Source organism: Felis catus, chromosome C1 (genome assembly GCF_018350175.1).
Source record: "Felis catus isolate Fca126 chromosome C1, F.catus_Fca126_mat1.0, whole genome shotgun sequence".
Lineage (NCBI taxonomy): Eukaryota > Metazoa > Chordata > Mammalia > Carnivora > Felidae > Felis > Felis catus.
Window position 1 is genome coordinate 146,730,585 of NC_058375.1, and position 24,305 is coordinate 146,754,889.

At 37.4% G+C, this 24,305-nt stretch overlaps 1 long non-coding RNA gene across 1 annotated transcript in view; it reads right to left on the reverse strand.

Moving 5' to 3' along the window:
- Positions 1 to 11,288: 11,288 nt before the first annotated feature.
- Positions 11,289 to 24,305, reverse strand: part of LOC111561973 — a 32,660-nt gene continuing 19,643 nt past the window's right edge. Inside the window, exons 2-5 of the long non-coding RNA XR_002745047.2 lie at positions 13,697 to 13,782; positions 12,126 to 12,232; positions 11,677 to 11,751; positions 11,289 to 11,534 (exon numbers count right to left, since the gene is read on the reverse strand). This is a non-coding gene — a long non-coding RNA (uncharacterized LOC111561973). The remainder of the gene's footprint in view (positions 11,535 to 11,676; positions 11,752 to 12,125; positions 12,233 to 13,696; positions 13,783 to 24,305) is intronic.

Here is a 24,305-nt window from a genome sequence, read left to right on the forward strand (position 1 = left end):
AATGTGATTTTGTTTCACAAGGCATTATTGGAAAATGAAAGATTCTGATACCATTCATTTTGTCTATTGGGCAACCTGTAATATGAAGAACATAAAATATGGGACAAAAGAGTGAACAATTGTTGGTTTTTTTTTAATATCCAGGAAATTTTGCTTTTATCAGTTACAACCAACTTCACATTTACCTCTAAATATACCGGTGAAGGATTTTAAAGAAACTCCAACTTAGTATGTAATTTGAACATTAGAAACAAGTGGAATAAAAAAAAAAGAAGAAACAAGTGGAATTTTGACTAGCCGTATCATTTCTACATGAATTTGTCCATAAAGAGTAGTGTTCCACATAGGCAAGAGTATAAACTCATGTTATCTCTGGGAATTCTACTTGGTATTAGTGAATGGCTTTCTTTATAATCATAAATATATTCACTAGAAAACTCCTATTAAATGACTTTTATCTTATGGAAAACAACATTTGATTGATCTTCTTTGCTTTCCTATTTTTCTCATTCATTTGGTTGAATGTGTTTCTATTTAAGTTTCCCTCTTTTTTCCACGTTTGCTATTTTTGTAGTACTACAGTAAGAAAAGGGTGCCTTTTAGACACTAACAATATTCCAGAAAATTCAATCAGGATTTTTATCTTCAAGACTTTGCTTGCACTATTCCTGTCATGGCAAGATTCCATTTCTATGTTTCCTGATTTGCCCATTCATCATATGAAGTTACTCAGAGAGCTAAGAAAACCTTTCATGCACTAAAAAATCTCATGTGATCATCCACGAATTCACCAATGAATTCTTGCCTCTCCCCACATAGTGTGAGATATTCATACTCTTGTTCTATATTCAATGTTTGAGTAATAATGTGGTGGGATTTGAATGACATCTGGAGAACATCCAATAAATGATAAACTCTGTTACATCCTTCATCTTTCCTTTACCCTGCAGTATCTCCCCAGGTAAAGCCTATAACCTTCTGCCTGTTACGTTTCTGTGGAGTTAAGTGACCTTAGCTGTTTGTATATTTTTTTGCCAAAAATATTCCTTTTTATTGTCTTCTTTGTTTGCATAGCCATGTATTGCTTTGAATGTATTGTAATATAAGCTGAGGTTTAAATCACAATTCCAAATAGAGGGATTCTAGATCTTTACCAGGAATGTGAATTTAACCTTTAGATATCTCTCTTTGTGGTCTTATGAGTAGACGCTATGAAATGCCGGATGATTGAGTAGGAGCAGACGCTATGAACTGCCAAACGATTGAGACTTGACTAGTTCTTATTTTTGTAGGTACATCTAAATTTCAACTTATACCTGGATGACTAAACCACATTCTGATTTTAGAAATATAACTTTAATACAAATTATTTTTTCAAAGTGACTGTTATAGGATTACTTTTTCTATGGTCCTTATACAATTTACTGCATTAGTTTCGTTGCCATTTTACTTTCCTCAGTTGTCAGTTTCCACTCCATTATCAGGGACATTAGGCCACATAAACATTCAAATTATAGAGGCCTACTCTGGGAGACAGGCAGATGATTAAATAAAAAAGTAGGATGAGATGAGATGAGACAGGGAGCTGTTTATGTTGAGACCCTTTGTCAGTATTTCATTCTAGCCCACTGAGAAAGCTACATTCCACAGTAAAACAAATTCTTGCAGCTTAAAGTAAGCCAAGAAAAGAACAATCCAGTTCCATACATTTTCTTCGCATTATGCTAGGAAAATATTTTTCTATCTTAACAAATGAGATATGTGTGGTGAGATATCAAAAAAAAAGATTTGTATATTTACATATACAGTACTCATGTAAGATACTTAGAAAGCTCAATCTTCAATACACTTAAAATTAAAGGACTCTTGTTTTCGTTAAATGATGGGTCAGCTTAATGTTGACAATCTGATGGGGGAAAAGGACTCTAGGGGTACAGGCGCTCTCCTTAACCTAACAATTCTTTGTTTTCCATTGCTTTCTGGGTCATTCACATTTGCATTTTGAGAGAAGAGAGAAAAAAACAAAAACAAAAACCAGGCCCTTGAGTAGATGCTTTACATATTAATATAAATTAAGAGTAAGAGACTTCACATGGAAGAAAAACAAAAAAATGAGTGTCAGGAGAATGAGGCTCGCTCCTCTTGGGGCACATCAGCACATCTCCCAACTGATTGGTTGTTCCTTTGTCTTTATGCCAAGGTCGGAGTAAAGAGTTGTTTTGAGACAGAAGGCACAAATAGAAGTGGAAAGTCAGCTGCGGATATCTTTAATTAAGTCTTTAAAATCTTCAGAACAGTGTAAAGGCACAGCGTTAATGTTTTGTCTTGCTCAAAACCATGCACTATTTATAAGCATAATGATAATAAAACCGATACAAGGTTTACATTACTGAATTCACTTCTTTGTATAGTAAAGTGTTCCATAATGCCCTATTCAGAAGTGTTTTCACATGCAGAGATGGAAAAAAGGCATTTTTTTTTCTTTCAGGAAAAATCATTAATATATTCAAGGTTTAACTTTCCTTTTACAAGTGTTTCTGAGCGTACCATATGGCACCAGTTAGATTTGAAGGTTTTCATTTGCTTTTTAAAAATCTGAGTGAGGTTTCCTTTCATAAGCTCATACATACTGGTTATTTTTTAATAAGCATAAAACTTCTATATAACACCAAATGCATGATTTAACAGGAAGGAATAAAAAATACATGGCGATGTAATAATTGGCTCATTTAGTTAAGAGCCGCTTTGAAGCTTAATAGTAAAGGATAAGCAGTCATTAGCTTATTAGCTCAAGTTGGACCCGGTACTTATTTTTTTTAAATAAGTGCTGGAATACATATCTTGACAAATTGTGAAATGCCTTTCCCCTTTCAGGGCCCCCTCCCTAGTTCTACATTCACAAAGGGGAGTGGGGGGTATTCGTGCCAAATGAGGCAGTTGGGATAGAAACGTTGGTGTAATTGAGCAGATGTGTGTCAACATCACTCTGGAAAAAAAAAAGTTGTCTGTACCCTTCATTGGCACACAACATCCCCCAAATAAAAGCCGCTATGGTTCGGCACTTCCATTCAAACTCTCCTATGGCATTGCAGTTATAATACAGAAGATTCAAAGATTTCAATGTACTCGCCCTAATGACTGTGACGAAAGGAGAGCCTCAAATAAAACATTATCACACCCTTTTTAGGAAATGTAAGTAGGATTAATAAGTTGGTCTTTCTTGAGTTTTATCATATATTTGATAAAGGAACTAGTGTGATAAGCTACTAAAAATCGAGGTGTTTAGGTAAATTGTTTCCTTTTCAACTTTGCCTAATTTTTTTCTACTAGGTTTTCAATCTAACTGATGTTAATTTTTTTTTTAATTTTTTTAATGTTTATATTTTGAAAGAGAGACAGAGGGCGAGCAGGGTAGGGGCAGAGAGAGAGGGAGACACAGAATCTAAAGCAGGCTCTAGGCTCCGAGCACCGAGCTGTCAGCACAGAGCCCAACGCGGGACACGGCTCACAAACCATGAGATCGTGATCTGAACCAAAGACAGCCGCTTAACCTACTGAGCCACCCAGGTGCCCCAAACTTCTGGTAATTTCTAAAAGGACTCTTCTTACTCATGGGGAATTTATGACTCCTTTTCTCCTACACATTTTTTCTAGTAAAATTAATGGAAAACGATTGTATGTGACAGTAGTGGGACCATTGGAAAATGAAGACATTGGGATGTGCATGGCAAAAAAAATGGATGTCTTATTGGATTCCTCATTAGTAAGCATAAAATTCCCAGGGGAATTCAATAATCCTAAAGCTGACATTTAAAAGGATAAATGGCACCTACAATGTTCACGTGCCTTTTATAACTATTCTACCTGTCCATTTAATAAATATTAATTGAGAACATATTATTCTCTATGCATCATTTGAAATTCTTATGAGTAACATGAAGGGTGCGATTCATATTTTCAAGAAACTAACAGTCCATGAAAAGAGGAGACAGTTACAATTATAAAAATTACCATAGAGATACACAATGTTACAGCAGCAAATAACAGGTTATTCAGAAGGCATAACTCCGGTGGATCTTCACAAGATTAGTAAGAGCTATCCTGGTAGAAAAAGTGGTGATAGTATCTGTTACAAATGAAGGAAAGGTTGCAGCTGATATGGCTTGAATATTAGTGTGGTGAATTAATGTGAAAGAAAGTCAGAGGGGAGCTGCAGGTAATTGAAGGCTTTACATATTATCTTTATATACCTGGTCTTTAGTCAACCAACAGAGTAGCACTAGAGGATTTTAATCATAGGAGTAACAAAATTAAATGGCAGCACTGTAGAGGGTAGGTTAGCAAGAATATGAGAATTTACAGGCAACCACCAGAGTAACTTAGGGAAAAATAAAGGGAACTTGAGGTAACCAGTGGCATTGGAGACATGAAGAAAATATGTAAGAGGCAGAAAGGAGAGCATATGTTGACAAGGTAACCAGCAGAGAAGTTTTCTAGATGCCTCCATTCTGGCTTGGGAGATTGTCTATGTGATAGTCCTCATTTCCAGATTGGGGAATATAGGAAGATGATCAGGTTTAGGGGGAAATCATTGGGAGGAAATGAGGGCACATAAACCAAGAATGTGGAGTTTTACAAGTTGAGTTTGAGATACTTCTAGAACATACAGTGCAAATATTCAGTAGGTTCATTTGAATAGAAAGGTTTTTGAGAAAAAAAGATATGGAAGAAACTTTAGCCTGTATATGGTAATGGTACCTCAAGAAAAGGATGTAGGTCAAAACTCACAAGAAAATTGTATAGTGAGAAGAAAGTAGGGCCAAGAGCATGCTGCTTGGAACATCAATATTTAAAGGGAAAGTAGACAAACGCAGAACATCAAGGAACAAGAAAGCAAAGGAGGTGGGAAAGACATGTAGAAAGAGTGGAACTGTGGGAGTTAAGTGGATAGTTAAGATGGCTTAATTCAAGACAGAAAGATTGATTCACATAATTATCTAGCGTTAAATATCTGGACAGAAGCCAAATAATATAAGGTCTGTACTAGCAATGTCATTGATGACTTTGGGGAAAGGGGTTTCAGTGGGGTAGAAGGGGGAAAAATCACTGTACACTTTACCAAAGAGTGAAGGAAAAGTTTCAAGAGGCTGGAAGATCAAAACAGTATGTGTGTGTGTGTGTGTGTGTGTGTGTGTGTGTGTGCAAATTTTAATTGTAATTCCAGTGTAATTAACATACAATGTTAGTTTTAGGTGTATAATATAGTGATTCAACAATTTTATCCATTACTCAGTGCTCATCACAAACGCCCTCCTTAATCCCCATCACCTATTTCACCCATTACCCCCCCACCTCCCCTCTGATATCCACCAGTTTGTTCTCTGTATTTAAGACTCTGCGTTTTCATTTGTCTCGTTCTCTCTGTTCATTTGTTTTGTTTCTTAAATTCCACATATGAGTGAAATCCTACGGTATTTTTTTGTCTTTCTCTGGCTGACTTACAAAATAGTATGTATTTTTAAAAATAAAGTTGGTTTTTTGGATAGTAAGATGTAATTGTAGAATGTTTTTAACCTTCTGAAAAAAATAACTAGGAGGAATGAGAGAAGATATCAGACATTCCATAGGAATATACACATAATGCATTTCACTAAAACATTTATCTGAAAAGAAGACAATTTATATTAATACCAACAAATGGGGCGCCTGGGTGGCGCAGTCGGTTAAGCGTCCGACTTCAGCCAGGTCGCGATCTCGCGGTCTGTGAGTTCGAGCCCCGCGTCAGGCTCTGGGCTGATGGCTCAGAGCCTGGAGCCTGTTTCCGATTCTGTGTCTCCCTCTCTCTCTGCCCCTCCCCCATTCATGCTCTGTATCTCTCTGTCTCAGAAATAAATAAATATTAAAAAAAATTTAAATACCAACAAATGAAAGGTGAAAATATGGAGAGGAAGAAAGAAGGAGGAAGTCAGATAAAAGGGGTACAGTGGGAGTTAGAGACAGTACTAAGATGGTTGGGGTTAAGGTTTCAGGAATAAATATGTTCTTTTTGAGGTAAAGGTCTAAGATGTGGCTCAGGATACATGCTGCCAAAGTGGAATAGAAAAAGAAAAAAGAAATTTGAGTTGAAAATTTGCAGAATTATGCCGCAGAAGAAGCCTCACTATTTTTGGAGTCTCCAAAAATGATGAGAAAAGCTCAAGGGTAGGAAACCTTGATTGTGATACCAAAGTCCTCAAATTTCATGGGAAGCCCACAGTACAGCAAATAAATGACATTGATAAGAAATAGTCCTATCTCAAATCAAAGATGACAGGGAAAGCGGGGACCTAGGAAACTGTTGGCCCCATTTCCTGGCCAAGGAGAAGTATAGTATGAATAAACAACAGCTTCTGCTAAGGAAAGCCGAAATGGGGGCCATGATTTAGTTTTAGAGCCACATTTTGGTAAAGTCTAGAAGAAAGAGTGTCCTATGATGTGCATAAGAGTTTGTATAAAAAAAGTGGCAATGTAAGAGGATACCGATTCATGTCAAAACAAGCAAACGGTTATAATTTTTAAAGTAAATCTGTCTCTATTGAATAAAGCGATTTGGGTCATTGTTGATTCCAAGAGGGCTAGTGTTTCTTTCATTCTACTAGTATGTGATGAGAAATTACTAATCACTTTTTTAAAAGTCTATTTGTTAATTTTGAGAGAGAGAGAGAGAGAGTGTGTGTGTGTGTGTGTGTGTGTGTGTGCGCTTGCGAGCAAAGGAGGGGCACAGGGAATCCCAAGGAGCCTGACAGGGCTTGAACTCACGAACCATAAGATTGTGACCTGGGCTGAAACCAAGAGTCGGACGCTTAACTGAAAGAGCCACCCAGCCGCACCCTTACTAACCACTCTCGAGTGAGTTTTAAGTAAACTGAACATCCTAAAATTTAGTCCCTGCTGTTCTTGACTCAGATTATCGACTCTCAGAGTTTGGGAGTCAGGTGGCCTAGTTCATTTCACTATCCAGTCAAAAGTCACAAGCAGGCTACCTTCTCAAGACTCTGAGATATATTATGTAAAACAAAAAATGTTATTGCTAGCAGTAATAACCACATTTATTCTGAGACTCAATAGAATTCAATTATACACTGGGTTGCAGTTAGCAAATTAACAGAATTTTTTTTGAAATAATTATTAACCAATTAGGATAATTGGACTTTAAGTTCTTATGTTGAATCCTTACTCTTTCGATTAAAGCCATCGACTTTTTTCCCCTTTATTTGAAGGCAGGCGTAACATTAAGCTATTCAACTTCCAAACTATGCTTTGCCATCTGCTTCGTTCAAATGGTAGTGTGGATTCATCTCTTGTTAGGCTTTATTAAGCTTGCACCAACAGAACATTTTAACCTCTAAACACAAGAAAAGCAACAAACAGGTGAAGATCAACAAACGCTGCAGGAAGATTTTAAGTGACTCATCAGATGGAAGGAATGTCTAAAAAAGAGCAGGCAGGAAAATGGGATGCCAACTGTCGTAGCCACAAGCTTGCGAAGGTGAGAATGGATGGCTGCAGGCCAAGGAACCTCAGGCCCTGTAAATAAAATGTGTTATTACAAACAGTAGTTCTTGTACGTGCGTGCGCGCACACACACACACACACACGCATCTTAATAAGAAAGCAACCGTAAGTTTTAAACAGGGACCTGTGAAAACCTTCAGCTTTGCTGGGGGAGCTTCCACAGTCTAGGCTTAAGGTCAAAAAGAAATGTTCAGTAAGGATGGATTTTTAGAATCAGAAAGATCCGGGTCAAAATCCTGCTGTCCTCACTCAGTGATCAGTTGTCTGTTCTTTAACCTTTCTGAATTTGTACTTCTTCAGTTTTAAAACGGATTAAAAACAGTCCCTATGTCTGGGCTTGTTAATGGAGATGGAATGTGTGAATGCAGGAAGGGTTTTCAAGCCTTACACAGAGCAGGCAGTGGGCACACGCTGGCAATCATCAATTAATGTGACTCCTTGGCTTCTTTGTTGCCCATTTGCAGCTGTGCCCCACCCGCCCTTCCTTTAAAATAGAAACAGGAAAGCCTGGGTGGCTCAGTTGATTAAGTGGACGACTTTGGCTCAGGTCATGATCTCGCAGCTCATGAGTTTCAGCCCCACATCAGGCTCTGTACTGACAGCTCACAGCCTGGAGCCTGCTTCAGATTCTCCGTCTCCTTCTCTCTCTGCCCTTCCCCCACTCACTCTCTGTCTCTCTGTCTCAAAACAAGTAACATTTAAAAAAAAAGTTAATTTTGTGATTTTAACACCAGTTTTTGCTTCATTCATGTCTGGTGACCTTGTGTATTTCCTTTTTTTGAAATTTGCTTCGTCAGTTTTTAAAGTTTTACCTATAGATAATTTGAAGATAATTTCAAACGTTTCTCCTTTATGCCCTTAATTCCTGTACCCCTGGTTATCTTAAACCGTGGGGCGAGAAGCAGATATTGGTCTCTGTAATTTGAGACTTAAGATGAAAACTGCCTCTAGAGGATTTTTGTGATTTATTCTGCCGGATCCCTGGAGATAATAGTGTTGCAGGATTTTTTACCTCCATACCTGTGTTTCGTTGTCTCACCGCCTCAAAGAATGGAGAGGTGGGCCCAAAATAAAATAAGCAGCAAGCAAAAGTTTATTAGAGTATAAGATCAGAAAGTAAGAACAGTATGAAAGCTCTCTTTACAGAGAGGGGGCATTCAAAAGTGAATGTCCGTGACCATAGGCAAGGCTTTTTGTTTTATAAAGTTCTGGTCGCTTCCCCCTTCCCTCCCGCCTCTTCTCAGGTCCTATGCTTACTGGCTGGATAACTGCAGGTGCTGGGTTGTCCATTCCTGATTGGCTCTGCTCCATTGTGTGAGGAGTCAAACCATGGTCATCCTGTCCTTCATGTAGCGTAAATTTTATGGTTTCCTTTTTTCAGTTAAGTATTTTGATTGTCAAATTCCTGAGGGGAACCTGAGGGGGAGTAGGTGGTATCTGTTACATTCTTAAGAGGACCTTAAGCCCTAGAAGGTTTGCTGTGGTCAGAAGCTCCCAGCATTGTTCCAAAATATGTGGTTTTTTCCACCCAAGGACCTCAGGTCCTAACCTTTCTCTCTGCCCATTTTATCTTATCTTTTCCTTATCCATAGCAATCCGGGGCCAACTTAACTAAGTTCAAAACCAGAACTCTTCCTAAAATAATCCAGTCAACTTGAAAACATGCTGTAATTCCATGTGAGAACTTTTCCCTTTCTATTTTACCTTTTCCCCAAGTGAGTGAAATTCTTTGGGATCTCAGACCATTACGGGGAAAGTCTCTTGTTAGACTCCCAAATTTTTATGGGTCTTCATTTTGACTATTGTTTTGATCATCGTACAACAGCTGCCATGCTCATTTCCCTCTCTCAATTTCCATTTTCTTTCCACTTTTTGTTGCAGAATATTTTACCACAATACCTGGGATTCGACCTCAGGTCCTACTCTACAGAATCCTATCTTCTTCTATCGTATTTTGACCTGATAATTCCTTATTGTCTTGTCAGGTTTTCATTGCTTTTCAGATGACTTTAAAATATGTCTTCTCTACTTCTTTTAGTTCTCTGGGTGTGGGAAGGGGGAAAGATTGGTCTAATTATTTAACCAATCGTTGTGAGAAGCAAATTATGATTATAGCAAATGGATTGCTATAATCCCAGCCCAAATTGCTGAAGTGAAATGTTTCGTTTTGCATATGTAAAAGATTAAATGCCTATTATAAACTAAATGAGATGGTGAGTGGGGAAGTGGATACATGAGTCTAAAGCTCTCAGGAGAGTCCAGTATTAGAGGCGCGATTTAGAGAGACATCAACATATACATATCACTTAACACCATGGGATCACATGGGATCACTTAAGATGTGAATGCAAATAGAGAAAAGGGTCAAAGATCAAGAACCAGAGATTCCAGACAATAGAGTTCAGAAAGAGGAAGAGAAGCTGGCAGATTAGGCAGAAGGAGCTAATGGTGTTTGAGTAAACCAGGATATCTTGGTTTAGAAAAGATATCCTTGGTTAAGAAAAGAAAGTATTTCAAGAAAGGAAGGTAGCCAATGGTGTCAAATACTCCTGGGAGCGAGTAAATGAGAACAAAGAAGAAACCATTGTTTTTGAAAGTATGGAACTCTTAGATTAAAACATTTTTAGGGAGCAGTGTGACTCAAACTTTAATGGAGTAGTTTGAAGAGGTAATATGACAAGAAGTGGAGAGAGACATTGAATTCTGACAACTCAGTATGGTTTACCTTGAACAACCCAGATTTGAATTGCATGGATCCATTTATACAGGACTGGGGCTTGTTTTTATATATAAATACAGTACTATAAGTACAGTACTATAAATGCATTTTCTCCTCCTTATATTCTTAGTAACATTTTCTTTTCTCTAGCTTACTTTATTTAAGAATACAGTATATAATACGTATACAAAATGTATGTTAACTACGTGATTGGGAAAGCTTCTGGTCAACAGTAGGCTATGAGGAATTAAGTTCTGGGGGAGTTGAAAGTTATATGTGGATTTTCAACTGCATGGGGAGGTTGATGCCCCTAATCCCCGTGCCTTGTTCAAGAGTCAACTGTACTCATTTTCTATGAAAGTGGGGGGGGGGGGGAGGGACAATGGGGCAGTTGATGGAAGAGAATTTATGATCAAAGTGGGGATACTTTTAAATAGAAAATGACATGAATTCTTTCTTACTGAACTGATCTTGTATAGAGGGAGGAATTGCTGATGCAGAAGAGAGTAGGAATACATTCAAGTATAGAGTGAATGGGCAGGAGGGGAGAGAATCAAGACAGTATGGGATTAGGAACATTTCTTTTATTGTGATCGAGAAAACAGAGAAAGTAGGTTGATATCTATGTAGGTTGATACAGTTGGTGGTGGGCATTTATGTTTTTATTGGTTTTCATGGAGTCTAGACATATTTCCCAAATATTTTTGATCTCTGACAAGAAGTTGCATGTTGGAGAAGAACAAAGAGAAACATACCTAGGAGAGAGTGACTAGCATTATAAGAGGGTCTCAAAATTTTACTACTTAAGGAATGAATACAGGCACATTTAGTCTCTTAAATAGGCCTTGGGAACTCATGCTTCAAACAACTGAAATGCAACCATGAAGCAAAGGCAGAGGTCTTTTGTGTGTGTAGCTCCAGACACAGAGCTCTGACCAGTGGATGGAAGTTATAGGGAGGCAAATTTCAATTCATAATGAGAATAAACCTTGTAATAACCAGACTTTTGCAATTGTCAAGTTGCAAAGTTTCCTTTATAGGACATGTTCAGAGAGCTAGCTGAACTCCTTGAGGACCTTGTGGAGATATCACTTGCACTGAAAGGAAAATTGACGTTAGTTTGAATTTGTACCAGAAGTGAGTTCCACCAATTGTATGACTGGTTCATCTTCTCAAATCGTTTCTCAGCAATGTCTTTTCTTCCTCACATTTGGTTCTCAACTATAGCATCACGGCATCTCAAGAGTTCTTAATGGAGACTCTGCAAACGGTTGAGGTGAGATAGGAAATATAGTTCAGATTGCCTTTTACGGTCACATTTTACGAGCTTCACAAACAAAACATGCAGCATGATAGAATTCCTCTGACCTAGGATTGTCAGAAAACCTAGAGGAATCACCTACCCAATTTCCAGTTTCTTCTCCTTTCAGTGCTTTTGAACTTGAGTCTGGGCATAAGATGCTTCAATGGGGTTATTGCTTAATTAATTAGAGACAAGAGAAGAATAAAATTTTAAAGAGAGAATCGTAGATTACAGAGTCCGCTGTTCAGCAATGACATAGACTAATTCGACAATTGAAGGGTCAGTACCTGCAAAAGTAAGGACACTGCTTACAAGCATTAGCATCCAAGTAGTAACAATGTGCGCGCCAGGATAATGAACTTAAAACAATAGTAATTAGCAGGCTAAGACAAAGGATTAAAATTAAAAATGAATAGTGCAGTGCTTTCGCTTCCTTGTAAAACAGCATTAAGCCAACTTAATCCATTTTAATTCATTGTGAAACCTGCAGTGCAAATGAGATGGATTCAAGGGTCAGGTTCAGCTCCTGAGAAAGTGCGATACATTCACCTGTGACAATTCTTTCTGGAATGATAAAGTAAGGGAAGTCTCTTAAGAACTCTGAGCGACTCCATAAGGTCCCCAGGGATCAGGTGTCAAAGTTGTCTATCAGATGCCTGAAAAGAAAAAAGGGAAGCATTACTCAATGCTATTGTGAGACAGTTGTCATTGACTGATCAGGCCTTTGAAGCACGCTTTCACAGTCAATGAAACCACCTGAATAGATGAAAGCCAGACAGCTTCTGACAAACAAGAGTCTATGGAATATTCATTGTGCATCTGGGAGGGAAAGATTAATGTATTAGAAATTAAAATGGGACCAGAATGTATGATCTTGCTCTAACACTTGGCCAGACCTGTGTCACCCACTGCTAGTGCCTGAAGTCAACAGACAATTCTGCCAAGGTAACTGAGAATCATTAAGCATCCTGCTATTGTGCATGGTGAATAATAAAACTTTCCTCCTATTCTTTGCCTGGAGCTGACAATGAATAATTCTGGAGCTATTTGCAATGTTAACAGCACCTATCTTGCCCATCCATTCCTTTACGATAAGGATGGAAATATGCATTTCAACAGTCTGTACAGATACCGATTCACAGGCATTTCAAAGGACACCTGTCACTCAAGTGAAGGACCTGTCAGTCTTCAATGTATGATGGTGCCAAGAAAATGGCCAAAAAGATTATCTGTACTTTATTTCTCCCCTTTTTCAGATTAAAACACTGTTACATTTGCCATAGACTGACAAGTGATTTACACTGGCAACTGTAATGTGTTTAAGACTAGAAAAAAAGCTATTCTCTTAGGCAGGCGGTTTCTTCCAGGGTTTACAACTGTAGCAAATATACTATCACAAATGTGATCTAGACCATACAGAATGTCATTATGCTTGATATTAGAAGCATTTAATCCGTTTGCTGACATAAAGGTGACATTGATAGAGTTGTATTTTTGATGTCACTACCCGAGTAAATTTACTTTTAAGAAATTACAAGTAGGCTGGAATTATAAGGAGTCCTTAGAGTATGACCAGCTTCGTACTGGACATCTTCATTAAAATGATATGTGAGCAACTAAAGATTTTGCTCCATTGGCACATCACTGAGTGTATGGTTTAGAATAACACAGCTTCCATAATCCGTAGAAATTCATGTCACTTATCAAAAAGTTAAAATTCAACTACTAAAGAGATTCTTAATATTTTCTTCCCCTGGACCAAAATAGTGACCACGATCTAGAGTTTTAGAGTTCTTCAAAGTTTTATTCCCCTGTGCAAATACCGTAACTCCCATTGGGATCCTAATGTTTAGGAACAAATCATTCTGCCTCGTTCAACTATAGTTAAATTAATAACTGAATTAAATATTAAATTAATAAACTTCAAAGAGGTCCACCTTTCTCTCCCCTACTGAAGGTCATGAGAGCTCATCTTTTTACCAGGATGTTATGGGTCTTCTCTTTTTTCCTAGGAATAATGAGCTTATTACACTAGCCGTTGACCACAAGGCAATTCTTGGATGTTTTAATGGTACTTAGGTGTAACAGAAGGCTTGCGTTTAGTACATTAAAGAACTGACCTGTGAATGTCTTTAGCCTCTGGTTAGTGAGCGATCTTTCTCTTTCTTCTCGACAGGAAGTTCTTATAAATATCGATCTTTTTTTCCTAAAAATTATGAACCAGAAATTGTTTAAAATGCCTTCTTAGGCATTCTGCCTGTAAGATATTAGAAAACAAATATATCAGATCCCAATAGCATACCAAAATTTTCAGTGACTTTGTAGACAACCAAGATGTTAATCACCCACACATTCTCCAGATACTCGTTTTAAGTGGCTCCTCTTCACACTGCTTTTCTACCTTACCCAAATATGTGTTTTAATTTAAACTTCTCAGCGTTTAAGGTAGTAAGATTTCCTATTTTCCATGATAATGATATCAATTTATAATATATTTATTTTTTTATAGCCCTCCTTCGAAGTACTATTATTATCCCCATTTTATAGATGTGGAAACAGTCCAAGATCATGCAGTTAGATTTAAACTCAGCCAGTTTGGCTCCAGAGTCTATGCTCAACGTTTTGAATCCAGAAAGAGGTGCTTTGTCTTAGAATGAACTCACAGTCAGGGAGTACCTAAGGCAGCAAGATCCATTAAAGTTATCACACTTTTGGCTACAAACTCCTTGAGAGATGAATTTAATTGTCGCACAATATTGACTCACATAACACAAACGTTCTCTAATTAGTGGATATTTAAACAATAACAAAAGTATGCCGTTTTATAATGTCCATTCAAGTGATTATTAAAATGATATCAACATGAGGAAGAGAATGCATTTATATTCTCAACCTTATGTATTACTAATTACTTATTACTTTTTATGCTCTGGATTTTCTCTAAGAAAGCCTACTTCTACTGGTCCCAATGCACAACAGATCTCAAATTCAGTGCTGGCTGACATCATATTCACAATGTTTAATTGTCCATAATAGTACACATAATAGTACATGATAGTACACAACATAATAGTGCACTTTATGCAGACTGGAATATAGAACAGTCAAACATCATTTCAGGTAAGGGGAGAATAGTAACAGTGCAGAGCATTATTTTAAGATTTTTTTAACTGATCAGAAGCAAAGTCTCTGTGTCTAGACCAAAGCACTGTGAATTTTTTTCTTATCAATTCACCTCTCTATAAACATGTCCTTTGATGTCCATGTTATCAAGAGACATTAGATTTTATATGTAAAGTTATACTAAATACTCTAGTAGTCCAGAGACCAGCTAGGATGTTACTTGCAATCAGCTCAACATGAGATGATTAGCGGCTGGGTTAGGGAAAGAAAAAGATGGCAGGTAAGTGAGAGAGAGTTCTGAACTAGGAGACGCCAGTTAATCCCGGGCAGAAGTGAGGCTCAGAGGTAGTCTAGTTCCTCATTGCCACTTCTCTGCAGAACCCAGGGGCAGGAGTTTGTCTTTTGATTGAAAAAAGATGGAAGTGGTTCAATTGTGATGGAAGATGGGGACAAGCTGCAACCATTCCACCTGGAGGCAGAGGTTGACAGAGTCTCCCTGAAGATAGGAGTGGCCTCAAAAGAGTGGAGCTGTTTTCTTGACAGACTTGGTGAGGCTCTTGGAACACCCTGTGAGCTTTGGGCCTAGGGTAAGGGAGAGGCCCATTCTGCCTCACCTACTCTCATCTCTGGCCATGGCTACATGTGTTGGCATTCCAAGAATGACCCAGCTTATTTGTGTTATGAAGGAGACCATGAATCCCAGGAGAGCAGTGATGCGATTTCAAGGCGACTGCCCTTTCAACAGATTTGAAACCTGTGGAAGCCAGAGGGGAAGAATATGAGGAGATTTGTCTACAGACACATGTGGTGCACACTCTAGATATTCCCATAACAGCTTGGGAGACTGGGTTCCAGGGCATAGCATGTAAGACAACAAAATAAAGATATGAAGGTCCGTTGTCCTCATTTGTAACCATAGTCTGATTAAACCTGGGGACACTAGAGTTAAATTTAATGGAGAAATTTCAGGGATGTGTTATTCGGTGATAAGAAGTAGAGATGTGCCATAAGCATAAAATACACCCTGGATTTCAAAGATTTAGTGTTAAAATGATAAAATACTTCATTTTAATTTTTATATTGATTATACATTTAAATGATGATATGTTGGATTACATAAAATATACTATCAACATTAATTTTGCCTATTTGTTTTCACTTTTCTGAATGTGGCTGTTAACAATTTAAAATTAAATATGTGGCTCACATTTGTGGCTTGTAATATAGTTCTGTTGGATAGTGCTGCCCTCAACAGTGTTTCCCAGGATGTGGCAATTGGAATGGAATGGTAGAAATCTAGATTATTTTAGTTGAGGGACACCTGAGTGGCTCGGTCAGTTAAGCATCTGGCTTCTGATTTTGGCTCAGGTCATGATCTCATGGTTTGTGAGATCAAGCCCTGCATTGGGCTTTGTGCTGACAGCCCCAAGCCTGCTTGGGATTCTCTCTCTCTCCCTCTCTGTGTCTCTGTCCCTCTCTGCTCCCAGCTCATGTTCTCTAAATAAATAAATAAATAAATAAATAAATAAGTGAACTTAAAATAGACCTATATAGATTATTTTAGTTGAGTAAAATATTTATTTTACTTTGTTATGTGTATATTTTAATGTATTAGAAAAAGATAACTATTAAGCCATAGCTTTATATGGTATTGCTTTGGGATAAAGATAAAGAAAGTAGGTAGCATCATAACAATCCTGTTTACATAGAGCCAGGAATTACCAATACCACAAACTTTCCATTATCATCTGTTCAGCAATACTGATCATGTAGATGATTCCAACTGCTAGTATCTTGAATTTCTATGTTTATTCCTGCATTCTTTCAACTCATACCTCATACTATACTACATGTAGTCAGTTGACTATACGTAGTATGAAAAGAAATTCGAGGCTTTCTAAATAAAATGTCTAATATGAAAAATCATACACCTTCTTAGAACTGACATATGAATATATCCTGCACATGAGTGTGTATATATGAGCAATAAAAACTTATTCTTACAATGCATGTTTCTTACATCAGTATTCTCTTAAAGCATCACATGAATTACTTGGATGCAATGAAGCCAATACTGAAGCTATAAAGTACTGAATTCTCTCAACCCTAAGATCTGGTTAAGAAATCATAGACCTCCCTGAAAGTGCACTTATACATTCAATATATATCTACAGTGTGGGTATCAAAACAGTTTTCGTCTTAGGAGATAGGGCAGTGAACACAAAAAAATCCCTGGAGTGAGAATAAAAGGAGAGGAGTAGAGGAATAAATGAATAAGATTCTAGGGTTTTGTAGGCCCTCTAAAGACTTTGGCTTCTACTGTAAGTGGACTAGGGTTTTTGGCAAAGCAGTGATATGATCTTATATAGTGAAAGAATGATGCTGACTGCTGTATGGACAAGTAGCTGGGGTCTGAAGGCAAGACTGCAAGTCAGGGGACCAGTGAGGAGGTTGTGAAATAGTCCATAAGGGATATGATGGTGGCTTAGAAAAGATGGTAGTGATAGATCTGATGACACATGGCTGGATTCTGCATATAGATTCATACAAATTTCTGACTGATTTGGGTGTGTGGCACGGGACAGGGGGGAGTGAGAGAGAAAGAGAGAAAGTGAAACGGAGAGAGAGACAAGCATTAAGTCCAAGGCTGGAGTTATGGTAGCTATTATTAAGATATATTTAAAATAAATGACAAAAGATGTTTGTGCGTGTTTCTCTCCAACCAGATGGTAAGAGTGGTGGATAAGAAATGCTTGCTTGCACCAGACTATGAATAGGACAGATTCAAAAGGAATCGGTTTGGGAGACTGCTTCGTATGGTTTCTTGAAATACGATTGTATTGGGGCGCCTGGGTGGCACAGTCGGTTAAGCATCCGACTTCAGCCAGGTCACGATCTCGCGGTCCGTGAGTTCGAGCCCCGCGTCAGGCTCTGGGCTGATGGTTCAGAGCCTGGAGCCTGTTTCCGATTCTGTGTCTCCCTCTCTCTCTGCCCCTCCCCCGTTCATGCTCTGTCTCTCTCTGTCCCAAAAATAAATAAACGTTGAAAAAAAATTAAAAATAAAAAAAAGAAATACGATTGTATTGAAAAAGAATTACATATCGATATGGTTAGTAGTTAGTTCTCAGTATCAAAATCTATCAAAGGAGGTGGATGAAATATCTTGCTCTTCCTCAGTAGATAACATGTGTGAGAGGAAATTTTCATTCTTGTTTAGCCTCACCACAAACAAAAAAATGCAATCATCTTACCTATATGGAACCCATTTTGTTTTCTTCTACTAAATATCATCTAGCCAAGTAACACTTTATACCATTATCCAATCGATAACTTCATTATTTTTAATGACACACTTACCTTTAGGTGAGAAGTATCTGATTACATTTGTTATTAACTTCATTTTATGTTTTAATTTTGAAGTTAATCATATTGTTTTGCATTGTGTTTGTTTTCATGGTTACTTTGATTCATGGCACGTGACGGGTAATACTATTTTTAAGGCATTTCAGGAACACAGTTGAACTGATTAAAAAAATATTAAAGAAGGACTCCAATAGATGGTATGGGATATGGCAAAAATCACAAAGATTTGGGTCGGATGATTAACGTTTGGGGAAATGTTAGTATTTCCGATCAGCTGCGTCAGTCCTGAGCGAGTAGGGTTATCTAGCCTCGTGCACATCTGACACCTTGCTGATTCTTATCAGCTGTAAAACATGTATGTTCTATCCTGGTGTGACATTGTTCTAGGCACTACATGTAGTAGGTTGTAAGGATAGTACTCTTATCTTCTAGAAATGTATAATTTTATGCAGGCATATCTAATTTATTAAAGGAAAATAGCCGAAACCTGAAAAGACAATCACGTAAGTCATAGATGTTTTCCTCTTGATTTTAAGAAATCCGGATCTTTTACTTCAAGGCAGAGTTCAAAGCTTCAAACTTCACCTCCCTCATAAACCTGTTCCTCTTAACACCATCCTCTTTGATTGCACTTTGCACACATCCCCTTAATATAGAGGTGCACAGGCCATATTATAAACTTAAATACTACTTTCTTGTTATTTTCTAATAATTATGCATTTCTATGAAGTTGTAAGTTTTTTTTAATGAATTATAATTTTTAAAAAATTTCCGCAGCCTAGAGAAATCACTGTAGCTAATGAGTGTTGCTGAAATAAAAGTGATATCCTTTTTTTTTTTTTTGCCTTTATCGGATGCCCACTTTCAAGAATGACTCTTCTTATAACCTTGTTTAATTATCACTCACGGCTTCAAAAGTTTTTTTCTTCCCAGGATCAAAAGTAAACATCAAACCTTTGCAGTTTATTGTTGGCCCCGCCTAGCACATGGTGGCATCGCTGTCTGTATTACCCACACACAATGCAGAAAGCCGAACAGATAAAAGCAGAGGACGGCATCAGAACATGGTATTTCCACTGGTTCAAATTATTCGACCTGTACCAAGCTCCTGGTCAGGTCTGGTCCCAGGACAATGGAACCCTATTAAATATTATCATTCTATTAAGACACTGATAGCTTACATAAAATAAATAGAAAAAAATGAAATAAATTCCAAAGTTAGGATCACCTCTGGGTGGTTATGTAAGCCAAACGGCACATTTCTCTATAGATCTGTCTCAAAACTAGTAAGGGGCTTTGAATTTTCAAAAGTCATCCTGAGGTTCTTGACTCATCTCTGTTGTCCTGCTCTTTTGCTCTGAAATATTAGCATCTAATCCTGTTTACCTTTGATGTTTTCAGCTTTAATGATTTCCAACTCATAAAACATCCTATTCACAAGAGAATCCATCTGAAGTCCCCACTTTTTGTGGTAACTGGCGAACAACAAATAGACTGACAACAAAGGCTGCTTAAATACAAGCAGAAAGCTCAGCAGCATGACAGACATCCCTGGGCAAATAAAATTAGGCCTTGCAGAATTTCACCCTACTAAATTTGGGGGGAAATAAAGTGACATGATTTTGGCAAAAGGGTTTGGAAGAATCTGCATTTTTTTAAAGATTTTTTATTTTTAAGTAGTCTCTACATCCAACGTATGGCTCGAACTTATAACCCTGAGATCAATAGTTGCATGCTCTATTGACTAAGCCACCCAGGTGCCTCAGAGTCTGCATTTTTAAAACTGCTTATTTCCCCAGGCTGTGAGTTTGCCGTCAATATCTTCTATCAGGTATATTACACTCCTAAAAATAATTTCTCTGAAACATTCCTTCTAAATTTTTCTTTCAATTCTTTTTTTTTTTTTTTTTTTTTTTTGGGACAGAGAGAGACAGAGCATGAACGGGGGAGGGGCAGAGAGAGAGGGAGACACAGAATTGGAAACAGGCTCCAGGCTCTGAACCATCAGCCCAGAGCCTGACGCGGGGCTCGAACTCACGGACCGCAAGATCGTGACCTGGCTGAAGTCGGACGCTTAACCGACTGCGCCACCCAGGCGCCCCTCTTTCAATTCTTAATAAGGGAAATGTTTCTTGAGTCATTTCACTTGAAATATTATAATCTAAAATTGATGAAGTGACAGAAATTTTTATAAGCAAGAAATATCAAAATAAAGCTTAGAATCTGGCTTAGAGGTCATGGCATGTTTTTCCCTCTTAAAAGAAGCTGAGTGTTTATTCAGAAACTAACTTTTTTTGGGGGGAAGATTAGTAGTAGGTTTCAGTTGAAGATATAGACAGAAAACATCTGTCTAGGTGAGAGCTTTGCTACCTTGACTTGGAAACTGAAAGACATATGTGCAATAAAAATGATTATTTTGATCCAAAGTTTATAAAGAGGCAAATTTCAATCTCCTCTCTGGACAAATATCCAAAACAGGATTGATGAAGTACAATCAGGAATTTAACAGCAAGACCACCAATGCATTTACAATCAATATGAACAAACATAGCGAGCACCCTATTTCTATGATTCTATGCCATTTACCCGTGACCACCGTAGATGTAATGTCTTTGTTCCCTGCCAAGTTGTGAGCTCCGTGACTCGTCCATTGGTGTTTACTAGTGCCTAGTGATACACCTGCAACATGGTAAATGTTCAAAAGGTGTGAATGAATAAATGAACTAACAAACAAGTGAATCAGTAAGTGTGTTGAGTGAAATAGTAAATAAATAACAGTTATATGTTGCTAGTTTTACGATGTCATCCCCCCGCCCCCCCGCCAAATTTTTTGGCTACAGGAATTGCATGTTACAAATGCAAGATCCTAGCCCCCATCACAGACTTTATGAGCATACTTCATTTGGCTGCTGTCTCTTTCCTAGAATTTCTTTTAATCTCAAATATGTGATTTATTATTCAATTTTCAGGAGGTCTGCTCTTTCTTGTCAGTTAAAAGAAATGTTACAGCTGGAAGTATAACTCCAATCTCATGATTGCTTATTAAGAAAAATAAGTATAATTTCTAACATGGGCCTAAAAAGACTCTGCTTATCAGGGCAAGTCTGGGCGTTGGATGTTGATCACATTGCTTTAAGAAATTTTTATACTAATATTTTAATTTTAACTCTGTCTTGAAGCAAAAAAAAAAAAAACCACAAAAGCTCTGAATGACAGCACAGCATATTCTTGTCAACCTGTGCCATGGGAGACTTCTCTCCACCCTTATCCCAAAGTCGAAGACTCTTGGTCAGTTTGTAAAATGGGAGTTTTCTGCTTATGTTACAGAGCTATGTCACTGATCTCAACTTTGAAAGTTTGAGTGTCCCATAGGCACTAGTAAACATCAATGGACAAGTTACAGGGCTCACAACTTGGTAGGGAACAAAGACACATTAGCTCTACAGTGGTCATGGGTAAACGGCATAGCAACAGGGTACTCACTATGTTTGTACATATTGATTGGAAGGGCATTGGTGGTCTTGCTGTTAAATTCCTGACTGTACTTCATCAATCCTGTTTTGGGTATTTGTCCATAGAGGAAGTTGAAAGTTGCCTCTTTTTATATCCTTCGGTTCAAGATCATCAATATTTGTATTACACACATGTCTTTCACCCATATGAGAAATTGTTAATGAAACCTTACTGAGGCACTTCTTAAGAAATCAAATTTAAAAGAACCCATTTTGACGGTCAGTAAATGAAAGTATGCTTCAGCAAATCTGCTCAATAACACTGGGAAACCCAGTGTTGCTCACGGTGCAGGTGGGACACAAAAGTCAACTTTCAAGAGAAAGAAGGTAGCTTATAAGCAAGAGAAAATCCCATATTGAGAGGCCATAGCTATCTGAATTGAATTAGAACTAAGTTAATATGTTATTGTAGGAGCTCACAATATCTAACATAAAACGATTTTGAATATGCAATCAGCAATAGCGCCGAGAGGACGAACTCTATTCAGAAAGCGTGCATGAGGCTTTAAGATATTGTAGCATTTACAACGGTGTTGTAAGTGTCCTGTAAATGGAGTTATTCCCCAATTGCATAATATGAGTAACTGGCAAAATGTTTCATTAGATAGATATATAGATAGATAGATGATAGATAGATAGATATTGTTTATTTTTCTCTCAGTTACAAAACTGCTGAAGTCACCAGCCTCACTTCAAGGCCTTGGCAATCATACAGTTGATGTTAATAAAAATTATAAGTGCATCTGGAATATGGGATCACAAGGGTACGGAAAGGTTTCCACACTACCCAGCCACTGAGATCTTATCAAATATCTCCATACGCTTTCATAACAACAGAGAAATTAAAAATATGACTTACAGTGATTTGCAAATAATTTGGAAAAGTTATTTGATGTGGACAAAACTTCATCTGGAGGAAAAAAAAGGTTTACTGCTACATGCTTTCATTCTTTTTTTTTTTTAATTTTTTTTTAACGTTTATTTATTTTTGAGACAGAGAGACAGAGCATGAACGGGGGAGGGGCAGAGAGAGAGGGAGACACAGAATCAGAAACAGGCTCCAGGCTCCGAGCCATCAGCCCAGAGCCCGAGGCGGGGCTCGAACGGACCGCGAGATCGTGACCTGAGCCGAAGTCGGACGCTCAACCGACTGAGCCACCCAGGCGCCCCCATGCTTTCATTCTAAAATTAGAATTAATTAAAGTAAGTACAGGCATACTTTGTTTTATTGTGCTCCACTTTACTGTGTTTCGTAAATATTGGAAACTTTACAAATTGTAGGTTTGTGGCAACCCTGCATTGAGCAAGTCTGTGTCATTTTTTCAACAACACCTGCTGAGTTCCTGTCTCTGAGTCATATTTGGGTAATTTTTGCAATATTTCAAACTTTTCCCTAATCATTATATTTGTTATGTGATCTGGGATCAGTGATTACAACTCACTGGAAGCTCCAATGATGATTAGTAATTTTTAGCAGAAAGTATTTTTTTATTATTTAAAAAAAGAGAGAGAGGGAGACACAGAATCCTAAACAGGCTCCAAGCTCTGTGCGGTCAGCAGAGTCTGATGTGGGGTTCAAACTCTCAAACCGAGAGATCATGACCTGAACTGAAGTCGGAGGCTTAACCAACTGAGCCACCCAGGCACCACATCAAAAAGCATTTTTGATTAAGTTATGCACATTGTTTTTTTTTTTTTAGACATAATGCTATTGCACACTTAGACCACAGTATAATGTAAACATAACTTTTATATGTACTAAGAAACCAAAAAATTCATTTGACTTGCTTTACTGCACTGGTCTGGAACCAAATCCACAATTATCACTGGAATATGCCTGAAGTCTAATGAAGAACTCACAAAAACAACATAAACATCAATAAAACAGGAGCAAGAAAATATATTCAATGATTTTATTGTTTTAAAATAGTTTTTATCTTCAAGAGCTGCATCCTTGACAATAAACTCATAAAACAGACAAGACTCTAAAGTCTAATTTAAAAAGGGAAAAAACACAAATCTAAACCCAGGAATAATAAAGGGAGTTAAACTCAAATATCAGGGAGACATAGAAATAATAATGAAGATATAACAACAAATCACAAGTTAATGAACTTTAACTAGATTCTGATTCAAATAAATAAACTGTAAAAAGACAATGGGGAGAGTTTGGATATATGCCGGATAAGAGATGATATTTTTAAACTATTGTTCATTGTATTGGTGTGATAATGGCAAATGAGAAGGTAGAAAAAAAAGATAAGCATGTATTTATAGATGAAATAATATCTGAGATTTGCCGTGAAATATTCTGGAAAGAAAGTGAAGTGAAACTTAACTTGGCAAAATGTTGATAATTGTTAAAGCTGAATCATGAGCACATGGGGTACATTGAACTACATTTGCTTTAAAAATTACAGCAGAATTTATTCTTTGCTAATGAACTTGGAAATTTTGATGGAGTGTACTACTTTTTGAGAAATAAAAATTGCTGCATTTGACACACAAAGAAGTGTTAAAAAAATTCTGAATATTATAGAGGAAAATGGGCAAAGAATTTGAATGTATAATTTTGAAACAAATGCAATGGACAGTATATACAGATAGATAAGATCATGTTATAGTTGATGTATAGAAAATATCAACCATAATTTTTTTGAAGTATCATTAACATAGAATGTTATATTTGTCTCAAGTGTACAACATATTGATTTGACAATTCTGTATACTA